The 25,956-nt window shown below is 38.2% G+C and overlaps 1 protein-coding gene across 2 annotated transcripts in view; it reads left to right on the plus strand.

Annotated features, from left to right (window-relative positions):
* rftn1b (raftlin, lipid raft linker 1b) overlaps positions 1 to 25,956 on the plus strand; it is a 94,211-nt gene that overhangs the window by 12,874 nt on the left and 55,381 nt on the right. The window lies entirely within an intron of this gene.

A 25,956-nucleotide genomic window follows, 5' to 3' on the forward strand; every position in this document is an offset into this window, starting at 1 on the left:
GGTAATTGGACCTGGGGATGGAAAGTCGTGAGTTCAAGTCTCATCCAGCTGCCATTTCTGGCAGCTCAGAAATAAGGTGCTCTGGAAGGGCATTCAAGATATAATATATATCTATATAATATATATACAAATAATGTAAATGTAAATGTTTGTGACAAATAGTAACCTTCTCATTACCACTAGAAGTCCTGTAATATAATGGAATCGTACCTTTGAGTGGCCAGATCTTTAAAAAACTTTAATTATTTGCTTCTAGATTTGCTAATGGTAGAGATGTGAATTTTACTGGAAAGCTCAAAAGCCAAGTTAATTGCTACTCTATTTAGTTCCCTTCTTGAGCATTGAGAATTTCACAACCCTACTTCTCAAGAAATTGGGAAATTAACTGATTGGTCATATCAAGTTCAGAGCTCTTGCAGGGGTCAACTATCTAGGTCTCCAAAATCAGAACGGGTCCATAATTCTTCACTACACCTAATAATCAACTGACACCAAGCCTAACTGGTAACCAGGTGGAATCAGGTGTGACACCTGCTTGCTTGGAATAAAAAAAAGTCACACTCCTGCCAAACACTTCTTGGAAAGGCTTAAGTTTTCTAAGGAAAAAAGATCTGGTCAGGATGCTGGATCTTCTTAAGCAGGACAATGCAATAAAATCAGAGTGAGCTTAATGATTGAGCCCTTATTTCTTCGACTAAATTAGCTGTTTCAGACTTCGCTTTTCTGTAAAGGGCTGTCGCTCATCAAGGCCATGAAGCACATATCACTTTGAATAACTGTTAAGAGCGGATTAACACTGCAGTCATGTCGCGATCCATCACATTCGCTCCATCTTGTTACTGCACTTCACCTCCGCTGCCATTATTTACACTCCCACCTGTGCGTACACCTGCCGTCAGGAGGATCCTCCAAACCATCTAGGGTTTTTTAAGGCTCCATTTTTCCAAAGATATTGCTCAAATAGTTGCAAAATTGAATTAAATTGTATATTGACGACTATCTGAATCAATTAGGTATTCTCTGATAAATAGGAGATAAGGACAAAAACACAATTTCACCAGGTTTCTTCTTAATCATCAAACTGTAGTAAGCAAGCCAAGAAATATTGGCACCCTTCATATTAAAACAAGCTTGTATTCATTAGTAATGCTTCATGCCGGGCAGGGACATGGTGGCTCCAAAGATTAAAAAAATGCACCCTGTATAATATTACTAACTCTATTCCTGTAGGTGGCAGTCACAGGATCTTCCTCCATGCAGAATGTTTCCTTTACACCTTTATATTCGTACAATGCATTCAACTCTAGCTCACAAATTCTAATGAACACCTCTGATCAGAAGAAGCTAAAGAAAACACCCCTTTAAGTTGAAATTCCTACTGTACCATGAATTCCTTCCAGGTTTGCAGAGTGACAACAATTCACTACGGCTGTTCTTAACGTCGGGAGTAAATGAAGTAGCAGTTATTACCATTAAATGAGTAGATGTGTGTATACAAGTGTTTTTTTTTTTAGATCAAGCACCATGAATAGCCACTGTGCATCTCCAAAACGATACGATTCACCCCTATTACAATACGATTCCAATTCGATTCAGCACAATGTTTCAATACAGTACGAGGCGATGTAAAAAAAAAAATATGATGCAGTGCAACTTAATATGGTACAGTTACTGTAGTTCGCTTTTATTTCTTCAGATAGACTGAAAATTATTTAAGTGCCTTCTGACTTCTAATAGCAAAAAAATCTGAAATAAACCCAGACGTTCTTTTCCTGTTGTGTCTCCAGGAAGATGCAGCTCTACCTCTGCCATGTTAATCTGTATTCTGTGTGACTCTCAGGACACGCCTCGGTCTCCGTTTGCTATGACACGTCATATTCACGTAGCAGCAGTGGTGCTGAGAAAATCTGCATACAAGATACAAAAATTGTTGGTCACTTTCTAAATAATAAAATTGTAGCACATCTACAATTATCCACAATTATCACAATAATTATCTATAAATTAATCCGTTTTTATCGATGCAAATATGTTATAAACCATGAATATAAACCAAAAAACCATAAACCAAAAAAAACAAATAAAAAAAAAAAATAATAATTAAAACGAATCAAAAAAACAAAAACCAAAATGTAATAAAAAAAATTAAAAAAAAGATTTTCTTCACTTTGGCTTATGCAAATATTCACACACATTTTTAGAAACTTTAAAAAATTTGTGCCATTTAATTCTTTCGTTTTGCGCCAGTGTAAAGTGTAAATGTCGGCATTTTTCGGCGAAAGGTAAAGATTTTTTTCTGAATATATCCTAATATTCTGCTGATTGGTAAAAGCAGTTAAAACATGCGATACAAATCTACAGCCATCATTCAACATTTCTTTCGCAGGATCAGATTAATAAGTTGTGTCTTAAACTGCAGAGAGATAGACAAAAGTTATGGCTACACAAACAGGATCAAGAAAACAATTACTCAGTAGGGAATTTGTTTACTAACCTTCAAATGTTTGGCACGGACCAAAATTACTGCTAGGCTTCCTTCTGTTTTGCAAACAAAAGAGTTCCTCACAGACTTTCTCCACCAATCCGAGCTGGTGGCCTGGTTACAGATGCTTCTATTTTTGGATCTTCTTCTCATAAGGCATATTTGTTACTGTTAAGTTAAAGCAAGGTGCTGGAAGAGGTGTTTATGAAAGTGTGTGTGTGGGGGTTCTGTGTGAAATTCCGAACCCTGCTGAACGTGAGGAGGAACGCTGACGGAAAGCTCCGGAGGCTAAATATAACTGTCAGAGTGTTATTGTTCACGAAAGCAGGGTGTGATGAAACGTCTTAGCGAGCGGTGTGAGACGGGGCTCGTGCTAACAATTCAGCTCAGAGATCACATTAATCCTGTATAGAGCTTTCAGATGAACACTGAACTCTATCTGGGGCTTAGAGGCTCGCTCGTTCTCCGTGTCTTTCTGTCGTTCTCTCTCTCTCTCTCTCTCTCTCTCTCTCTCTCTCTCTCTCTCTCTCTCTCTCTCTCTCTCTCTCTCTCTCTGTCTGTCTATTTCTCTGTCTCTTTCTCTCCTAACATTCAGTCTGGATGCTCAGCTATGTCAGAATAGCTAATATAGAACAGTAAATGTGAAAACGAGATGATGTTTAGTTCATCTTTATGTTTTCATCTCATCTCATTTTGTTGATTTCATCTTCTTTATAACACTTATAAATTAAATAAATTTAATAGACGCGTAAACACGTAAATACGCAAATAAATAAATAAGTAACAAATAAATAAATAAATGATGGATAGCTGGTTTGACAGACAGACAGACAGACAGACAGACAGACAGACAGACAGACAGACAGACAGACAGACAGACAGACAGACAGATGATAGACCTGCTGACCACTGCTCTACTCATCCTTTCATTCTCTACCTCTTCTCCGCTCATCCCTCCATTCTCTAATGCTTCTTCACTCATCCCTCCATCCTTTACTAATCCTTCACTCATCCCTCTATCCTCTACCACTGCTCCACTCATCCCTCCATCCTCTACCAATGCTCTGTTTAGATAGATAGATAGATAGATAGATAGATAGATAGATAGATAGATAGATAGATAGATAGATAGATAGATAGATAGATAGATAGATAGATAGATAGATAGATAGATAGATAGATAGATAGATAGATAGATAGATAGATAGATAGATAGATAATCATATTTTTTTTTGCTCTTTCCAGTGGGGTTTTTTCCTATTTATTCTCTGTAAATCTTTTTTTTTTTTTTTTTTTTTTTTAAAGAAAGCGTTCATCTTTGATAGCTTAAAATGAGCTTTAACCCTATTGTTAATAAACCAACTCCTAAAAGAAAATAGGAAAATAACAGCGAGTGTACGAGTACGAGGACAATAAAGTCCAGTATGCGAGATTGCCTCAGTCGAGTGTAATGATCCCTAACACTGCTCCGCTACAGAGGCTGCGATGCTTATTGCTTAGTCACATTAATCAAGTTTATGGTGCCGTGGTCAAATCCATGCGTTCATCTCCCAGCAGACGTACGGAGGTACAGCGTGTTGTGTTTATGCCGAACATTACAGTCCGCTCTGATTAGTAGGAGCAGACAAATCGTTCATACATCTCATAGACAGTGAAGCGTGCCAGATGGTATAATTATGTCGAAGTGTACCGTCAGGAGAGCAAAGTTATAAATTTAATAGGATGCTCAGGCATGACACCCACTTGAACACCGGCCTGAATTAACAGCAGAATTTCCCCTCGAGGGAAAAAATACAAGCGTTAAAGAAGGGCAGAGAAACCAGACGAATCGACGGTGCATGCTGCTTGTGATGATTGTCACGTTCGTAAATTTCCACGAATGTGATTTTTTTCTACTGTTTAAAATGTCAGGTAGATAAGGGACAGGAAACACAACGGCTCTGAGGCAGAGTCAGCACTGAACACCCTCAGGTTCTGTTTACTACGGGGAGAAATCTTTTTTAGTACAAGTCCACCTTCGACCTGAACGAACGAAAATAAACTCACACACATCAGCAGGGGCAGTGAGTCAGAGAAGCTACAGGAAACTCAGATTCTTCTGTGACCTTCATGTCTTAAAGTGGCTCCTTCCTGCTTTTCAGCCAAAGCTAGCAGTAGGTGTATTATGTATGGCTCAATTTAAGAAAGAAAACTCTGGGTTGCCTTGGAGCCTGTAGGTCGATTACGGTGTTTTGAAGGATGTTAGCAAAATTGCTTCTAAAAGCACTTCCTCTATATAAAAAAACTGCATTATTAATTTACGTTGCTCTTTAATACATCATTGATCTGTTTTATGTTAAAATCACAATCAGAATATGTAGCCAGTCCAATAATAATTAGTACAGTAAGATTCATTTTGCTTTTTGAGCATCCAATGCCACATTTAGAACTCATTTACTGTTATAATTTCCTCCACTCTTCTGGAAAGATGTTTGACTAGATTTTGTGTGCTTGTGAAAATTTGTGTGGAGATTAAATCAGCCACAAGGACATCAGTAAAGTCAGGTACTGGTGTAGGTGAGGTGTAGGAGGCCTGGGGTCAGCATTCTAATTCATTCCAAAGGTGTTTGGTAGGGTTCAGTTTGTGCCCTATGGCAGGCAACTCAAGATATTTCACTCCAACCCATGTAAAGCATATCTTCATAAAGAGGACTTTGTGCACAGTTGTGTTATCAAACTAGAACATCCAAGGTATACACTTTTTTTGTAAAGAACCACATATGGCTGTGTCATGATACTTTGGGTGTCCGAATACTATTGGCCATGTAGTGCATATTTATTTAAAATAGCAAAATATAGAAAACTGTAAAATTGTTCAAAATAATTCAAAAATATCAAATGTATGTAAAGAAAGAACATTAAACATCAAAGAAAAAGTAAACAACGAACAAAAAATTATATTAATCCATGGTTTAAGATTCTCATTAGCTTGTCGTTCAAACCTTTGTTTTGTTTTTTTATTTATATAACAATAATATAACTAAATAAATGCAGCCAAATCACTTCTTTGCTCCACTGATAAATCGCAACCACCGTTCTGATGAATGATCATTACGGAGATCTTGCTCCTCGTCATTTACAGCGTAAAAAACCCCCCACTATAATCTATATAATAGGGAATGTAGATCAGAGGTTAGGAAGTTCAGTTCAAGTTCAGCCACTGCTGGGCCCTCGAGCAAGGCCCCTATACTTCACTGCTCGGTCGTATAAAAGAGTTCTTTGTGTAATTGTTAATCGCTCCAGATAAGAGCGTCTGCCAATTGCTGTAAATGTAAATAATATTTTTGTTTCGGCACTTATCACATGCTCAGAACTCGACACTCGAACACTCGTCAGCGGTAAATGCAGATGCATCGAGAGTCTCTTGTCAGCTTGCGAACAGTGTCATAGCGTTTTTTTTTTGTTTCTGTGCATTTTAGGCCTAAATCATGGGTCCTAAAGTGGTAAAAAAAAAATGCTACGCTGAAACCTGTAAAGAAAAGCAATTTGGATAAAAGGCTATTAGGGAGAGCTACAGTAGAAGTGAAAAAGAAAAAAATCATATACGAGTATGATTGGCGGTATGAATGCGACTCAAATCGTGAGAAACGAGTAATTTTGAGGAACGTTTGTGCATTTTGTTTGTTCCTTATAAAGTACAGTACTACATAAAAAAATGACTTGTTACGGTAGGTACCAACGTGTACTGCGGAACTACTGTAATACTAAACTAAATAAATGTAACCAAATCAAGTCTTCGCTCCATCAAACAAGTGCAACCTCCAAACTAAATAAATCGAACACTTCTGTCTTTCAGTCATCTGGACTGCGATTGTAGAAAATGATGGCAAATTCAAAGATGCCTAATAAACACTTTGTTTGAAGACGCTACATGACCTACAACGTGATTATGGCTTTTTTATATGTAACCGTCTTATTTTGCTTTGCGAACCGGCCAATAAGGAGCGTTCACTAATATTTCAAAGAATGCAAATCTGAAATGCTGGTTAAATGCTGCAGATCAGACTCATCATGAGATGAAAAAAAAGTATGCAAGGTTGTTTTGCACTGGATTAGCGCCAAAGGATGCAGGAAATCCGGCCCTTATAGGACCCCTACACACACATACACACACACACACACACACACACACACACACACACACACACACACACACACACACACACACACACACCTCCCCTTGATCGTTTGTCCACCCTGCAAAAATACTCAGATGGAAAAGGGACTCGGCAAGAGAGAGAGAGAGGTGCATTCAGGCGAGAATTTGGCGGCCATTTGGTTCGCCGCATTGCTTTTTCCCATTTTGCCCGTGCTTTGTGGACGGCTGCCATTTTTCTGACGAGTCCAAGGACCCAGACTGCGGTGGCTCCAATTCCGCTAAATAGAGGCAGCCTGCCTAGCGTTTCTAGTCCATTAATGTCTTTTTATTTTCAGAAAAGATTGTCTATACATCACATTACCTGCAGTAGTGCGTTGACCTTTCTCCATACAGTATACAGTGGAACCTCGGTTTACGAACGTAACCCGTTCCAGATAAGTACACTTAAACCAAATCATTCGAGTAACGAACCAAATTTCCCCATAAGAAATCATGTAAATTCGGATAATGCGTTTCAGGACCCAGAAAATATTCAGATAAAATTCAAATTGTATTACAAAATACAGTTATAGAGTATATTAATACATTTATAACTGATATTCAGTGCTCAAGTTGCGGGGGTTCGAGTTGGGGAGGGGGGGGGGGGGTCTGGGACAATTAGGCATTAGGAACCCCCCATGAGAAGTAAAAACTAGAGTTAGGAGTCCCCAAGATTATTTTAGGAAAAAATATATGAATTACACAACAACTGGGGACCCTCCGTAAGACTTGACTCAATTTGATCACTGGATATTTGTTGTATTAATGTATATTGTAATTATAATAAACTAAAATAAAAAAAAAAAAAAAAACAATGTTTACTTTGGAGGAGAGTCTGTGCTGGTGTGAGGAAGAGGATAAGGGTTACTGCTAGGAAGGAGGGGAATTCCCTTCCATTATATTGTCGGAAAGGCTTTCACAATCTTGACTTAGACTACGTTTTTTCAATCACTTTCGGTTTTTGACTCACTTGAATCTATTTTCTTTTTAACTTTCACTAAAAACCGATCTATTAAAACTTCTTGGCTGTTGTCGCTGCCCAAACAAATTTCAGAAGAATTCAACAGGTGTTCTGTTATGCCATAAATGTTTCATCTGTAGCTTCATTAACTGTCCTTCGATTGTTTTTGGTCATACAGTGAGGAAAATAAGTATTTGAACACGCTGCTATTTTGCAAGTTCTCCCACTTAGAAATCATGGAGGGGTCTGAAATTGTCATCGTAGGTGCATGTCCACTGTGAGAGACATAATCTAAAAAAAAAAAATCCAGAAATCACAATATATGATTTTTAAACTATTTATTTGTATGATACAGCTGCAAATAAGTATTTGAACACCTGAGAAAGTCAATGTTAATATTTGGTACAGTAGCCTTTGTTTGCAATTACAGGGGTCAAACGTTTCCTGTAGTTTTTTACCAGCTTTGCACACACTGCAGGAGGGATTTTGGCCTCTCCTCCACACAGATCTTCTCTAGATCAGTCAGGTTTCTGACCTGTCGCTGAGAAACACGAAGTTTGAGCTCCCTCCAAAGATTCTCTATTGGGTTTAGGTCTGGAGACTGGCTAGGCCACGCCAGAACCTTGATATGCTTCTTACAGAGCCACTCCTTGGTTATCCTGGCTGTGTGCTTCGGGTCATTGTCATGTTGGAAGACCCAGCCTCGACCCATCTTCAATGCTCTAACTGAGGGAAGGAGGTTGTTTCCCAAAATCTTGCAATACATGGCCCGGTCATCCTCTCCTCAATACAGTGCAGTCGCCCTGTCCCATGTGCAGAAAAACACTCCCAAAGCATGATGCTACCACCCCCATGCTTCACAGTAGGGATGGTGTTCTTGGGATGGTACTCATCATTCTTCTTTCTCCAAACACGTTTAGAGGAATTATGACCCAAAAGTTCTATTTTGGTCTCATCTGACCACATGACTTTCTCCCATGATTCCTCTGGATCATCCAAATGGTCATTCTTAAACTTAAGACGTGCCTGTACATGTGCTGGTTTAAGCAGGGGAACCTTCCGTGCCATGCATGATTTCATACCATGACGTCTTAGTGTATTACCAACAGTCATCTTGGAAACGGTGGTCCCAGCTCTTTTCAGGTCATTGACCAGCTCCTCCCGTGTAATTCTGGGCTGATTTCTCACCTTCCTTAGGATCATTGAGACCTCACGAGGTGAGATCTTGCATGGAGCCCCAGATCGAGGGAGATTGACAGTCATGTTAAGCTTCTTCCATTTTCTAATGATTGCTCCAACAGTGGACCTTTTTTCACCAAGCTGCTTGGCAATTTCCCCGTAGCCCTTTCCAGCCTTGTGGAGGTGTACAATTGTGTCTCTAGTGTCTTTGGACAGCTCTTTGGTCTTGGCCATGTTAGTAGTTGGATTCTTAATGATTGTATAGGGTGAACAGGTGTCTTTATGCAGCTAACGACCTCAAACAGGTGCATCTAATTTAGGATAATAAATGTAGTGGAGGTGGACATTTTAAAGGCAGACTAACAGGTCTTTGAGGGTCAGAATTCTAGCTGATAGACAGGTGTTCAAATACTTATTTGCAGCTGTATCATACAAATAAATAGTTTAAAAATCATATATTGTGATTTCTGGAAATTTTTTTTAGATTATGTTTCTCACAGTGGACATGCACCTACAATGACAATTTCAGACCCCTCCATGATTTCTAAGTGGGAGAACTTGCAAAATAGCAGGGTGTTCAAATACTTATTTTCCTCACTGTATACGAAGAACGAATTAGACTGTGCTGTATCGTATATGTGACAAGTAAAAAATAAATAAATGAAACAACACACCAAAAAAAAAAAAAACATCACTCTTCCTGAGTTCTGCCTCTGGTTTGTAAATAGATTTGTTTACTGACGTGTGCTGTGAGTTTAGATCAGTTTGAACGACGACACCATGTCAGCTTCCTGAGAGGTTCTATGTGAGATATGAAACTAGCCCAAGATTTCTCTAACACACGTCAGAAAAGCAGAGCGTGTGCACTATGACAGCTCCTGTCAACAGGAAACGCAGATCTGTGCACAGTTCCTTCCTCTCTGCGCCCACGGTGTCAAAGCTCAGCTCACTGAACTGCGTTTAGCTCAGGAGGAAATTCTCTGCCTCCTTCCTATGTCTGGGGCACTTCGGGGGTTTTCTTTTTATGTGTTTTTCACTACCTCAGTTCGGCCATGCGCTCGATGTGGTGCACTTTCATCGCTAAACACCCCCCTATTCCCCCCCACCCGCTTTTTCAGTGGGGGTTTGAATGGTTCTTCCTCTGATTAGATTTTCCTGGCAGGCGTTCGCCGAGTCGGGTTTGGTTCATGTCGCTGCTCAGGGGTGTTTGCCTTCAGCTCTGGCTGTCATTACCGGCTTGTGTTTAACATCGGAGCATCTGCTCTTGTCTCTGAGAGAGAAAGTATGCAAGAAAGAGCGAGAGAAAGAGCGAGAGAAAAAAATGCTGATCGTGGAGATATCCCTGATGACTCTCATTGTCACTGTTCCTTTTTAGCGGACGTGACGTTTTCCATTGTGTGGGAATGCAAACTCATGAAATCGCTAGAAGACATTTAACACACGTCAGTTGCATCTCTCTCTCTTTCTCACACGCTAGCTCTCTCTTTCTCTCAGGTAAATGTTATTTTCACTTCTGTGCATTCCGTTCTCTCTGAAATACCCTCGCTTTTCTTGAAAAATGCTATTTGTGGCCATAGCATTGCTAACCGGCATGTAAGCTTTCTTTCTTAATTTTTTCCATCGCATCACTTACTTTTCACGCTTTCACTATTTTTAGCTAGTGAGCTAGCGAAAATAAAAAAGAGCTGAACACGACTTCCTCATAACTAGCGAGTTCGTTAAGCGATTAGTGCGAAGGAAAAGATCCGGCTTTCTCGTTAATCGCTAATTAAGTTGCTAAACTGCAAGTCACTAGCAGCTGCTACGTTTGTTTTTTTTAACTGCCCAGTAGTTTCTTGAAACTTTAGCAAAAACAACGTACAGTTCACTGTACCATCACCTTTGTTCAAATTGTATTTCGGTTTGATTTATATACTATATATTACGCAGATTAGCAAAGCAAGCTACACAAAATGGACAAAAGCATTGGAACACTGATCTTTCCTGCCAAACTGTTGCCACCAAGTCTTTGGATGCGGTATAATAATAATTTTGCGTTCGTTTGAGCTGTTCCAGCTTGGCAGTGCCCCTGTGCACAAAGCAAACTCATTTAAGATCTGGTTTTAATGCTTTGGAGTGAAAGATCGTGAATGGCTCTGATCTCAACCCTACTGAACACCTTTAGGATGAATGTGAACGCTGACTGCACCCCAGGTCTCCTACATCAGTACTGACTTTACTAACACCCTGATGAACACAAATATCCATAAGCACACTCCAAAATCTAGTCGAACATCTTTCCAGAAAAGTGGAGGATATTATGAGAGCAAATTGGGACTAAATGTGATGCTCAAAAAACACATGACATACCTTTGGAAATGTAGTGTAACTGCTCTAGATAACTTAAATCAAAGGTCTGCATCTATATAGCATCTATAAAACTATATTTCTTTTCCATCCGGTTTGTTTTTTCCTACTTAATTAAATTAAGTACAAGTCATGTTTTTGAAGAAACTGGATAGTTAATTAATTTGCACTTATGCTGAATGCATCTTGCTCTAAGAGAAAGAATATAAATGAAAAAGTGCACCATTTTAAAATACATTACAAACATCCACATCACTTATCGTTCAGTGCCATTTAAAGTTTTACACTTACGGCATTTGGCAGGCACCCTTATCTAGAGCAACTTACATATCCCAATCATACATCCAAACAGCTATAGGTTTAGGGGACTTGCTCAAGGGCCCCAGAGAGGCAGCTTAGCACGGCTGGGATTTGAATTTTGCAACCTTCGGATCCAAAATCCAATGCCTTAACCACTTAACTAGCACCTCCCCACTTTATGATTTTGTTTCAAATAAACTATCATGCATTAGAATAGGTGCATTAATAATGGCACCCTCTGCCCATTCAGATTTTAGAAGAATTCAACAGCGCCATGGTCTTCTGCAATGATGTCAATGTATCATCTGTAGCTTGACTAACTGTTCTTCTGGTCAGTTTGTGAAGCTCTGGCTTGCAGCATTGCATTGCTATCAGCTCCTTTAACAGCTTTGCAGTTGGACTCAGTTCTGCCTCACTTGTAAATCATTTTGGATTAAACATATCTGCCAAGCGAATAAATGCGAATTCGAATGTAAATAAGAGGCCCTGGTGCGGTTCCAACTGGGAAGCCCATCCTACACGTGCACACACACACACACACACACACACACACACACACACACACACACACACACACACACACGCGCGCACACATAAAGATCCAAGTGTACAGTAGCGACTCCAATACAATGCACCCTAGAGGCTCACTTTCACTGCTCATTTGAAATTTCAACATGTTTTATTAGAACATCTTTCTGAAAACAGGAAATGTCGGGTGTCTAATGACAAGCATCATTTACACATCCCTCGTTTCACTGCAAATATCATGATCGAGTCGATCATTTTCCATCTTTTCATGCTTGCCAGGCAATAAAAAAAGATGGGCTGCTTGCTGTGAAACCAACCACATTTGATCAGTTATTGTGAATTCAACAGTGAGTTCATGTTACAACATGAAATTCTGACAAATTACCCACTCGGATCGAAGCCGACTCCCTCAGTCGGGGATCTTGAAATGTGGAAATGGGAGAAAGCTAAGCTGAGTGGAAAGCAAAATCCATTAAAAACTGGTTAAAATGGTTGTGATGCTGTTTTTTTTTTTTTTTGTTGCTTGTGATGAATGAAAGCAGGCATTAGAGCAGACTTTAAAACAAACCCACAATGTCTCCACACCTAACTTGCTCGAGTTTCGGACTCAAGGGTTTCCATGGAATCCGTCTCCGTGCCGGGATCGCGGCGCTGTTTCCATGACGATCAGCCACCTGTTGTTCTGGGGCTTTCGCACGTCTGTCAAGAGACTAGCGGCGATTGGGAATCTCATGTTACATCGGTCCGTTTCATTGTTTGATCTACAAACGCTAAGTTCTGTGTTCTGTTTAATTTGTTTAGAAAAGTCTTCGTCTAATATGTGTGTGTGTGTGTGTGTGTGTGTGTGTGTGTGTGTGTGTGTGTGTGTGTGTGCAAGTCCATGCACTTAGAGCAATATACTGTTAATCGTACATCTGGAATTCTCCAGATGTTTAGACATTTTTTTAAACATTTTTACAGGATTGAGAGTAAATGCTACCATTTTTATCTAATGCAGGGGTCCCCAAACTACAGTCCCCACATTTGGAATGCCCGCTGAACAATGCAAGAGACATATTTTAAAAATATATATATATTTATAGTTTTTCCGGGTTTTGTTCTGCTGTTATTACGAGAGCGGCCCCTAGAGGTGAATTTATCACGCCATGTATTGTTTGTTTTAACATGTGAGACTGCAGGCTGCACGGAGAGCACTACATTATATTAGTTATATAATTTATCAATTATATAATTGTAACTAATAATGAATATATTCATGTTTATTTCTTCATATGAATTTCATGATTCAGTACCTTTTTCTTTTTCGGTTTTACATGGAGCATTATGTTCATTTGTTTTTTATCCAGTATCCATTTTAAAAACTAGAATACATTAAATCGGTTGTTTAATCGGTTATCAGCAAGTTCAAGCCAACCAATGTAGCCTAATTATTTGCTAGATTCACTTACCAATTATATGCATAAGTATGTATATAGCCATAAATGTGAAGAAAATTTTTTTTATTATGATAGTAATAGTGATCTTAATTTATTTTTAAAAGGCTATATATCTGTTTTAAATTGTTGCTCATTTGTCTGTATGTATATAACAAAATAAAAAATGAATCTAGCCTTTTTTTAAATTAAGGAGGCATAACAAATACATTTAAAATCATAATCAAATCTGGCCAAGCCCCCTCATAAAGAAAGGAAAAAATATGTGGCCTTCACTGAAAAAAATAGTTTGAGCCACCTGATCTAATGTATCATTGTATATTTACATCTGAGAGAAAAAAGACTCATGAACCCATAAAAGGCCTCAATTTATCACAAAAAGTCCCTAGCACAACCTCAGGGTACCTCCAGGATGAAACCAAGTCTTTCCCAGCTTTTAAAGTCAACAATTTGGTTTCCTCACAGAAAAACAGGCCTAGTCCGACTGGCCAATTCTCTTAAAACCATGTTATTGACTAATGACTCATCACCACCCAGGCAAGGTTTTTTTTTAACAAGAACTATTTGTGGCATTCGGCTTCTTGCTTCCTGCAAACTCGAGAGGTTGCCGCTCGGCATCATGCCCACTTCAAGCCTTTAGCAGGGTCTGATTTGTTTCACCATCCCTCAAGACTTATCTCTAACCTGCACCCAGGCGGATTTACGAACTTCCCCTGGATGTCCTGGGAGTTACTATGTACGGCTCTCAAGTCGGTACAACAGAAAAGCTTTCAAGCTGACTTTTCATGGTTGGAAATCCTAAAAGGCAAAACGTTCTCAGGATGGAAGGAACCACCAATGAGAGGAACCTGTGAGTTAACGTATTCAGAAAATTTGCAAGTGTGGTAGTTTGGTGCTGTGTTTGCCTTACCAGGTTGGTAGTTGTTTTATGTTAGGAATGAATGGCTAGGGTTTGGGAGTTAGCTCAATTCTGACTAAATTGGCAAGACAACAGGGTACAAAATTCTTCAAGCCTGAAAACACGTCGTTTTTGTCACTGTACCAACATCCTGCATTCAGTAATAGGTTTCAGCCTTACCACATTTAGGATCCTAGAACTATTTATCCCAACACAAGGATGTTTTTGGTCTAGACTACAAAGTTTTCCGTCAAGTCGATCTTCAAAGGCGAGTTTTGCCAAATCTGGTATCCCAGGACTGCCAGAGATCCCATGTTGGACCTTTGAGAAAAGCTCTTTATCCCCTCAACTGATTGTATTATATTCTGCCTGATAAATCATTTTAAATACAGGCATCATCCCAATGAAAAGCATTAGCCATTAAAACGCTAATTTGTTTTGTGATTATTGGTAATGAATTAAATAAAAGCATTTTCTGAAAATAAGAAGTAAACACTAATTCTCTCCTACTCTCTCTCTCTCTGGATGTAATCACACTTGTTGATGCTCTGAAATTTTCTTGGATTGTTTCAACTACAAAGGAATTCCAGGGTTAGATGGAGGGTATCAGCACAAAGAGTTTATTTTACTGGCCGGACATTCTTAAAAACATGGACGCAGGATTTGAGGAAAAGGAAATTCCATGTCAGCTGAGACAAATTCCAGCTGGAATCAAACCCAGTCAATCCAATTCGGAGTTAGGACGTTAAAGCAATTAAAACTGAACAGTTCATCAGACTTGTGTCATTTCCGCCTGGCATTTTCTTTTTACTCTTCTCCAGTGCTCATGTTAGTTCTCACTCTCCGATGTTCTGTATTGTTTTCAATGTTTATAATCACACTCTTTATGTCACCCAAATGAGGATGGGTTCCCCTTTTGAGTCTGGTTCCTCTCAAGGTTTCTTTCTCATAACATCTAAGGGAGTTTTTCCTTACCACAGTCACCACGGCTGCTCATCAGGGATAAATACACACCATTCACCTTAACTCTTTAAATTCTGTAAAGCTGCTTTAAGACAAGGTCGATTGTGAAAAGCGCTATAGAAATAAACTTGACTTAATTTACTTTCTGTCTCTTTGAAAGATCGCAGCAATGAATAAAAACCCGTCATCGTTTTGAAAGCCATTCCACTGCAATTTGGAAACTGCATTTTTAAATCTATTTACTGTGTAGAGAATTTTCAGAAAGCTAAGTTTTTTGTTGAATGAAAAAAAAAAAACACTATCTCAGTGTGGCAAAAAGCCAAAATGAAGAGAAAAATATGCATTTGCAAATGAAAACCTATTAGTGTGGACACACCTGCTTAGAGCACCTGCACTTGTGTGAGCCATGTTCTTTTGCTGTCTGTTGCTTTTTAACCGTCACTGAATAATCTCACATGGATACTGGGGACGGTACGGAGCAGAATTACTGCGCAAAAGAAAGTAATACTGGATGTCGAAGCTTTGTCTGTTGTATAGATTAAACTACGTCAAACTACACTGGCAAATTCATATAACCTCACTGGGAAAGTAGATATGGTTTAATGCTAATTTGTTTTTGTTTTTTTGATAGCGAGTCTCACAAACTTCCTGTCAGTCAATATACACTGCAACATTACTGTTAGCATAACAAGCAGACAAATTATAGTTCACGAGCGGTACAGGGAAGCAACATGACCGAAACTTTTGACTTGTCTGACTTGTTGACTTGTTAAGTTTGACTTGTATGACTTGCCAAACAGAATGTGCAGTTCTCATCATTTCTCTTTATATATTAACTATCTAGCTAGCTAACTAGCTTGCCATATGTTATTACTTTGTCAACCACCACTATTTGTTTCCCAGGCAATGAAAAACCCAGCACACCAGATCTTTTACTTGCCTAATTAGTTATCATTTGTCTACCTCATGCTTCAGCTCACTAGTACAAAACTTGGACGTCAGAGTTTCCGGCGCCTTCTTCACTCTAACTCATCATTATGTTGATGCAACCATAACGACCAGTGACAGCACATATTTTACGCTCGTGCGAAACAAATGTGCACTGTTATGAGCAAGAAGAACTATGCGCATGTCAAAAAGTCTGTAATCAGAACGCATCAAAGCGAAGCCTGCGAACTCCAGGGGCGTCAAATAAGCTGCGCGACAAAAGCACAGCGACAGCCAGCCATTTTCATCTACGGGAGGAAGAAACGATGCTGATGAACAAGGCTGCCTATTTAAGCGAGCTTGTCTTTCAGGAGGCGTCTCCAAGCAACAGGGCTAAAGCCCGGCGTCCGCCATATCCTGTCGAGCAAATACGCTGTTAAATTCCACAGAGTGGCTATTAATAGACTTTTTTTTACCTGCAAAACAAATCACTCATGCTGCTCTCCATTAGGCTCTGAGGCTTTCTTGTCGCTAGAGGATTCAGTTCTGGGAAATACTGCCACTTTTAGGATTAACTCTCTCCGTGCACTGCTTCACAATAAGGGTTCAAACCACAAGCTTTTTTTTTTTAGTTAAGTTAGACACAGTGGCCATTTTCCCAGTGGCCATCTTCATCTTTAATCAAGCATGTGTTTAGAACAAACTTTTGATAACTTGGAGACCAGATCTTTTTTCTACAATTTGCTCGAAATGGCAACAGAAAAATACTCAAAAAAAACAACAACTGGATTTTGCATAGACTGAATTTGCATATTAGACAGAGATTGGCTCACATAGTTATGACACAATAACTTAATTTTCCAAAGCAAATTTACACCTTCTTAGTAGAAAACATTATATTACAAATATTACAGTTTGGCATTCAAAATGTAAAAGACGCTTTATAAAAAAGACTAAATACTTAAAAAAAATACACTTTGAAATTCATCAGTCATCTTTTCTATAAACATTTAATATGGTGTACTTTATTTTGTGTCTAATTTGTTGGAATTCTGCTCAAATTTGTTTTACATATTCACCATCTTCAGAATTTGTAGTCAAAAACAGTAACTTTAGAATATTTATTAAATATAAAATACTTATACTATGTATCAGTATGATTATTCTTGGATTAAGTATTATGTAATGTATAGCTACACTTTTTTGCTAGCTCATCTTTTATATGTGAAATGGTTTATTAATTATATATATATAATCAATAACAATAATGATACAGTATAATTAATAATTACATATAAATTATTACTTAATTATATATATAATCAAGCTGCTAACATTTATGGATTAACTACAAATTCATATATATATATATATATATATATATATATATATATATATATATATATATATATATATATATATATACATAAAAATACATTGTGAATGTGATTTTTATTAGACTGTATATTAATATATATATTATGTATATTAGTATAATTAATGAAATCTTAATTCAATTTGTTTACTAGTTATAACCTTACAAGTTTTTAATGTGTAGTCAAGTATGTTGAATTTAACATGGGGTGCTAATAATGCTAAAGGCATACATTTTTTGTTGCAAAGATTATTCTTGATCTTTTTAAATTGGCTTTTCAAATTTTTTAATTGCGAGACATTTTTGTATGTTTTTTTGTATTATAACAAACAGAAAGAAGATGATTAGTCAGCATGATCTCGTTGTTGCTAGCACTGATGTGTTAGCATTGATATTGTTCCAGGACTTGCACCCTTTATATTGGGATTCTCTGATGCACCACTGAAATGTAATATATACTGGAATTCATGATCATAGGAATAAAGTTGGAAGACAAAATATAATCGTGACCTAAACTCTCACAAAAACTGAAAAGCTGAGACACTTAAAAAAATGATTGCAGGTCAGGTGATCGTGAGCATGTATGTGTAAATATTGATAGAAAACTGATGATTGTTGTATTACTATTCCAAAATTTTCTGGTACTGACTTTTCATCCAACCAGCTTGTAAGAATTTGCATAATTTACATATATAAAAGTCTCATGCTGGGAGTGTTTGGAAATTTAAAAGCAGATGCTAGCTGGTGGATCAAAAAAAGATCTGCAGCGGCATGAAAAAAAAATATAATGTGAGAAAAGTTAAGTACAGCCTTAATGTTCCACTAACGCTAAGTCCAATTGGGTCTCTGGGGCGCCGTAACCGCTTCCTGTTCTATCCATCTTCATGGGAAAGCTAGTGTGGGCTAGAGAGAGGCAATGAATGAAAGAGAAAAAAAACTAAAGCATTGGAGAAATGAAGGAGCCCAGGGATGTGACACACCAGAGGAGAACTAAAGGATTGTGGAGAGGTTAGTGAGGTGTTCTATATAGCTGGGGGGCTTGAGCATAAAATTTTTCCATTTTCAAATAAAAGCGTGTTACACAAAGCTAGCTACGACCCAAAGCGGGTTTCAGAAGCTAAGCTGTATTGTCAATTTAGATTTATAGATTTAGTGGAAAGTTTTATCCAAGAAAAGTTTTTAGTGAGGTTGAATTCATAGCTAGTAAATTGTTGAGCAGGTCAGGGTCGTTCCATTATGACTGGAAATAATATCAATAATTCTACATCGTAGAAATGAAATTGCACATGCATGTATTTATTTACTTGGGCTACTGGAAATACATTTGCTTTAGAAGTAGAGTGAGTTACATGCTAGCTGCATTATGTACAATTTAATAATTTTCTGTTTGCGATTTTCAAGAACAGCTTCCTGTGTTGTATAAATGTTACAACAAATGGTTTTCCTCACCTCAATGTCTGTAGACATTTCTTTGCATTTTGACAGGTTACTTCCAGAAGAATTCGAAGTCTCTCCTCTGGATATTTTCACAGCAGTCTTCTTTACTTTGTTTACCTTTATTAATCACGAATACATCCAGCTCTTTGAACACTGTCTCGGATATCAGTATGGGGCACTTTTTTTTTATTAGTATAATAAAATAGACACCAGTGCCAGTGTCAATGCATCACTATTTACCGTATTATAGATTATTGTGAACGACGGTGGACGTGAAACCAAATATACCTGCCCTTTTTTTTTTTTTTTTTTGCAAATGCTTTGCCATACAGATTTAAAATGAATATATTTTCAATTTTTGCGAATATATTTTATTCGGGTTTTTAAAAAAACGTATTTTTGCTGCCATCATTATGCAGCAGGAGAGCAATCATGCCCTACTTGTGCCATTCTAGTATAAAGTACGTTATACCAGATGCATTACATTCATTAGAAAAAAACGACTATCCAATTTTATCAAAAGGTCACTAGAATGAAAGCTCAGAGAAAGGAAAATAAAGGCGTCTTCGTAGGCAAGCCATTAGCCATTTGCTTCGTTTGACAGCACATTTCAAAATCCCTGCCATGTCGCTAAAAAGACAAAAAAAATCACATGGCAGATAAGAGGTCTTGCATTAATAACAGCATGGTTTAACATTTATTAAAATGGGCAGGCGTGGAACATTGTTAAGGTTCTACTCTAGTTACTGGAGAGTTCAAACCCCAGAATTAAAGAAGCTTTCTTTTATTCCTTCTCTGAAAATCTGTCACAAAGTGGAGCAATCTAGTTATATTGTTCCGCTGAGGGAACCCTGTTAGGTTCTTTGTAAAAAAAAAAAAAAGAAAGAAGCTTGCCTATCTAAATACACCGCAGAGGAACCGTAGAGGAACCTCATTTCCCCATGATAGATGTAGACAGTTAAGGAATTTTCACATGTATCTCACTACCTCTCCTGGTTGGATATTAAATTCGACGTCGCTGTCAGCGCTCATAATGAAAATACAGTGAAGCGTTACTTTTCTGTGACAGAGGGTTAATGCAGGAGGCATTCAAAAGAAAGAAAAGTGGTTGATGAATACTACAACTCACATCCAGGAGAGGATCCACTCAGGCTCATGAAGAATGAGAGGGGAAACAAATGCTTCTAATAAGAATGCCAGGCTTGGAATTAGCATTAAGCTTTACAGATGCTCAAGTGATTAGTGAGAAAACTACAAATAACATTAAAAAAGACAGGGTGGTTCATTATACTAATTGTTTGGAACAACAGCAAGATGGTGCTTGTTTTTAACAGTTATACCACAGTTCTCTGTTCTGATTGGTCGGAAGATGTGGATTCATTTTTCTATAGGAACAGACCTGGCAGGAGTGAAGCTTAAAGGGTTCTGTTGTCACTAACTCGAAATCTGATCGGTTAAAGCAACATCCTTTAAGCATCATGTACTTTATGGTTGATTCTGAAGGCCTCACGTGATATTTGTTTGACCTTGGCAACATGTGATGGCAAAATCTGATTGGATAGAAACTCCAACATAAACATACACTACTTAAAGCAACGCAACAGCGAGAGAAGCTATCTATCTATCTATCTATCTATCTATCTATCTATCTATCTATCTATCTATCTATCTATCTATCTATCCATCCATCCATCCATCCATCCATCCATCCATCCATCCATCCATCCATCCATCCATCCATCCATCTATCCATCCATCCATCCATTCATTGGGAATTTGCTGTGGTATAAGAGGAATAAAGCACATCTGGACATGTAGATTTTAGAAACCAATTAATAATCAGGATGGTAATAGTGAACCTGCTTTATAACACTACTAGGAGTGACCACGAATAGTCGAAGATCCGGGAGCCGGATTCAACTAGCAATCTCACAATCAAATCTTCAATCAAAGGTGTTATGAAACGAGGATCATACCATTTTGATTATATGGGGGTGTTAAATGCCAGATTTGTCTCCCAATAAGTTAATATCTAGCTTATAATGATAATGCTGTAAATAAAAATGTGTTCTTAATAATTATTTTTAACATGCCCGAATAAATCCTATCCCCCCTGTGACAGATTTAAAGTTTCATTTTCCATAATCTGTGACTGACACAGGAGCATTTTGATGGCAGGGATTTAAATATAGTTTTTTATTAACAGAGATTCTGTAAAGGTGTATTCTGTTTTAGCTTAATTTTTTACATTCATTTTTGATTGCTTTTTGGTGCTTCGATTGATCCTTAGTTAAGGTGACCCATAAACACTATCAGGTTGTTGATAATCTTTCTATAACAGGATGACCAGAAGTGTTTAAATCCTTACAAAACATTACTGAAATTAGAATGATATCTAGAAAGCAGGTGGTAGATTCTAAATTTGAATCTAATGTCTGCTCCTATGCCCGAACTATAGAGATACACATGAAGGAGACAGCTAATGTGATAATGTGGGAAAAAAATTAAAATAGACGCAACACCCAGCTGAAGATTGTCCAGGAGAAAACTGTCCAGCATTAAAGTAATCATCTTTTTTCAGCTTGAACAGTATCAGCCTGATTGCAATACTGATTACACCATTAGTTCTGCAACGACATCTGGATCCAGCGCTAATTCCCTGCAGAACTGGAACGAGCCTGATCGAGCCAATAGTGCACGTCATGCCCGGCGAATAAACACTTGACATGGTGCAATTATTCTGCAAAGTGTCATGTTTTTGTGCGTTAACTGTTGATAAGACAAAAGACGCCCTGTTTTCTCCAATCACCAAATGTACGCAAACGCCGGCATAAGAGTGCCGGTAAAGGAGGTTGTCATTTTTTTGAATGCACCCAATCAGAACGGAAATCATCTTTCAATGTCAGCTGCACACTTCTGAAGCAGGTTGCCGAAATTGAACAATTAAAGAGGGGAAGAAAAAAAAATTTAGACTCGATTATGGAAAATAGACACAAGGAAAAAGCAAATAGGCTAGGTAAATCACCATAGCAAGGCAGCAGGGATTTCATTTGTGCCTCTGAATCATGGAGGCTTTTCGGGGAGGATGAAGCAGTCCTCATTCGATTTGGCATTAAGCATTTTAATGGAATACTTGCTTTATAAGTGGTCGTGATTAAGTACATTTCAGTGTTATTTTTATTGTTCGCCCCCTGTCTTTTAGGCATGCAGGGGGAAAAAAGGACCAAGCCTGAAATGGCCGGCTTTAATGAGCATAATACATTTCAGTGAAGTGACATTCCATTAGAACGAGGACATGTTTCTCCACCCATTGCCTAAAGCTGCACTCATAAAGATCATCATATCACTGGGTGCATTAAACACCAAAGAGTACAAAAATGCCATGTGACGTGATTGAGTTCTGGCCAGAGCAGTAGTTCCAAACCTTTAAAAATGAATAAGACTTGTTCTGTTTGACTTTATCGCACTGTTCTGGTCATTTTAAACCCTCAAAGAGGCAGACGCTTTGATTAAAGTATATAAAACCAATTCCTGTTAGCCAATTTAAGCTGGGTATTGACCATTTTGAAAGAACCGACTGCAATAGACCTATATATAAACCTGTTCTTAGGCACATTTTGAGTGTTCTATCTGTGGGCACTAAACCTCACACTTACAAAATAAGATTAATGAAAGTCAAATCTCACTGGCTTACAAATTTAATGTGAGATACGGACTGTTGCGTTTTTTTTTTGTTTTTTTCTACTTATGTCTTCTATTCTGTATTCTGCGCCTCAGCCAAGACTCCAGAGGTCTTTGCTTTATTTTTCCATTCAGACTCAGCATCGGAAGACCCAATAAATGCCATTGTGCTTGCTGCAAGACTCCCTGCAGTGCAAGCTGAATTAAAGTGGGAATTACCCCTGAGCAGCTAGAACCCTGGTAGAAAATAAAGCTCCTCTGATCCCTGACCATGGTCAGGAAATAGCTCTGAAAATCAGGCACTTAGATGGACTGCTATTAGCTCTTTTGGCCCGAAATTTATACACAAGGGTGAGCTGAACTCTGAAGAAACAGAGTAAAAACTGAACGCAAGGCACCATGGCCCCAGCAGGCTGCTCTCACAGAGGGTTATTAGTGAAGTAATTAACGTGTGCAGTGGTGCCCCAGGGCTCATGTGCCCACAATGAGCAATGACTACTAATGACAAGAGCTCGCTGTACACACAGAGTACTACGAGAGTACAAAATGTACTGATAATACCATTACTGTGTCACTAAAGCTTTTTTCACTATTAGTCCCCATTTACCATATTACATTTTTTGCTATGTATTTACACAGATCGAAGATTCATATTCAAAGCAACTTATGAGTAAAAAAACAAGCATTTAAGCATTTACTTAAAGTAGTGACACAAGTGCTAAAATAATATATTTTACAAATCAGAAGTTCCCCCTTGTTTGTCCCCAGAGGCCAGAAATTTGGCAGACTGATAATGAAAGATTGACCAGGGACCTGAGAAAATAATCCCTAACCTGACCAAAGGCTTGAGCAAATTATCCCCAAACTCACTAGAGGTTAAAGTAACCCCTCCCTAACCTGACCAGAGACCTGAGCAGATAATCCCTAACATGACCAGAACCTTGATCAACTGATCCCTAACCTCATCAGGCTTAAGCAACTGATCCCTAACCTCATCAGGCTTAAGCAACTGATCCGTAACCTCATCAGAGGCTTAAGCAACTGATCCTTTACCTCATTACAAACTTGAGCAACTGATCCAGAATCTGACCTGAGACTTCTGCAACTGATCCTTAACCTCACGAGAGACTTGAGCAACTAATCCCTAACCTCACCAGAGATTTGAGCAACTAAAACCCTAATCTGACAAGAGGCTTCAGCAACTGTTCCCTAACCCCACCAGAGACCAAAAAGCTGATCCTTAAACTAACCATATACTTGATGAACTGATTCCTAACCAAATCAGAGACTTAAACAACTGATCCCTGACCTGATATTTAAGTAACTGATCCCTAACTTTAACCCGACCAAAGGCGTGAGCAACTGATCCCTGATCTGACCCGAGGCTTGAGCAAGTGATCCCTAACCTCACCTGAGACTTAAACAACTGATCCCATGACCTGACCAGATACTAGAGCAATTGATCCCCAAATTCATCAGACTTGAGCAACTGACCAGCAACCTAAGCAAATTAATCAAACCTCATGACCAACTTATTTTTAATTACAGATAGGTAAGTGGTCATTTTTACATTGGTCAGCATTGTTAAAGATGTTGTGGTGTTTGCACCAATAATCAAATGTTCCTAAAATAACCATTAAAATAATCTGGTGGTGGCATCACTGGGCTCCATTCACTCTAGATTATAGTTAGCGTGATGGCAATACAGATCCCAGTGTATGACTTGAGACAGGGATTTGAGCTCTATGCACGTTAGTACGAGACCACTGTTTGTTTAAGTTACTGTTTCCCAAACTATTCTTCAGAGATCATGTTTTTGCTTTTGCTCATCTTCCAACACGTTCCAACTAAATGCTGAACAAGGATACCCTGTACAAGTCATAATCTAAAAGTGAGTTAAATCATAGTCTCCTATCATAGTTTAGACTAACTGCAAGCCAGATGATTTGGTCTGATCATATTTTTACACATTTTAACATCAGAATCAGAATCAAGTGTGTTGCACAAACAATGATTTTGGTTCCAGCTGTTTGTGACTCTTAAAGTACATACATAATTCCATTGCGAAACATTATTCCATTGCGACTGTGTTGAATCTGTTACTGCCGGCCATAATCTGTTATTACTAGCTATCAGATCGATCATAAAAAAACCATACAGCCACTTTTATCTTCCACAGGTGACAAATACTCACTAGTAATAAAATTCTTCCATTTTATCTGAGTTAATATTGTAGTTGGGAATAAACACCCCCAAACTACCCTATTTCACCCCCCACCCCCCAAACACACCAACCACCAGTTTTCAGTCATATTATAATTATTTATTAAAGTCAGGTTTGGAGCAGCGATGTAGTGTGCACACATAAATCTGAATTCAGGTTAGCAATCAGATGGATGAAAAAACTTAATGTTTTAAAAAAGGTTCATGTTTATTTTTTGAAGTAAACTATAAGTAAAAACCTGTTTAGCCCCATTGTGGTTCTGAGATTTACTGTAGCATAATAAGTAAAACCAATATTGTTTAAATGAAAACTGAAAAGGAAAAGAAATAAGCAAACTAGTTTTGTCCTTTGTGCCTCAAACGATTTCCCGTTCCACTTCAATGAGTAGCATGTAAAAGTAAATGAAGAAATAATTACATTTCTTATTAATAGTCTCCAGGGTTTGGATAGAAACTGCGGCTGTAATTTTCTTTTTTTCAGTGTTGTGTCTCGAAGCAAAGGTTACGCTGGTCAGCATTATTATTCTGGGGCAAGCAATTTGTAAGGTAATAAAATTTTACTAAGACCCAGCTTTAATTATGAAATCCAAACCAAATGTTTTTTCTTCTTTAAACAAAGTATTACGAAATGCCTGACCTTATTGGCATTTATTGACTCATCGGAAATGTCACGGAGGAGTGTGTTGACTTGCGAAAGCGTCTTTATACTGTTTGCTAATGGCCCAATTTACCCTTCCCAGTGGTGATTAGCATTATATAGTTTTTGTAAAAAAAAAAAGCTCGCTGTTCTCACATCAAAACAAAACATGAATCATGAGAATGGGCTGTGGGGTTTCATTGGGACTTCTTACTGCGATTAAGGCCAAAAAAAAGCGCGCCCCATGGCTGTATTCCCAGCGGCTTGTAATGAAATCCATTCCTTATTTATTCCTCACAACGTAAGGGTGCACGAAGTGCTAGAGCAGTGACTGCGAGTTAATATCCTCCGACTTCGGGAAGGGCAAACACAGCACGCTGCCTCTGGGGACTCTCAGTGTTGGCAAACC

Source organism: Silurus aristotelis, assembly GCF_946808225.1.
Source record: "Silurus aristotelis genome assembly, chromosome: 25".
Taxonomy (NCBI): Eukaryota; Metazoa; Chordata; class Actinopteri; order Siluriformes; family Siluridae; genus Silurus; species Silurus aristotelis.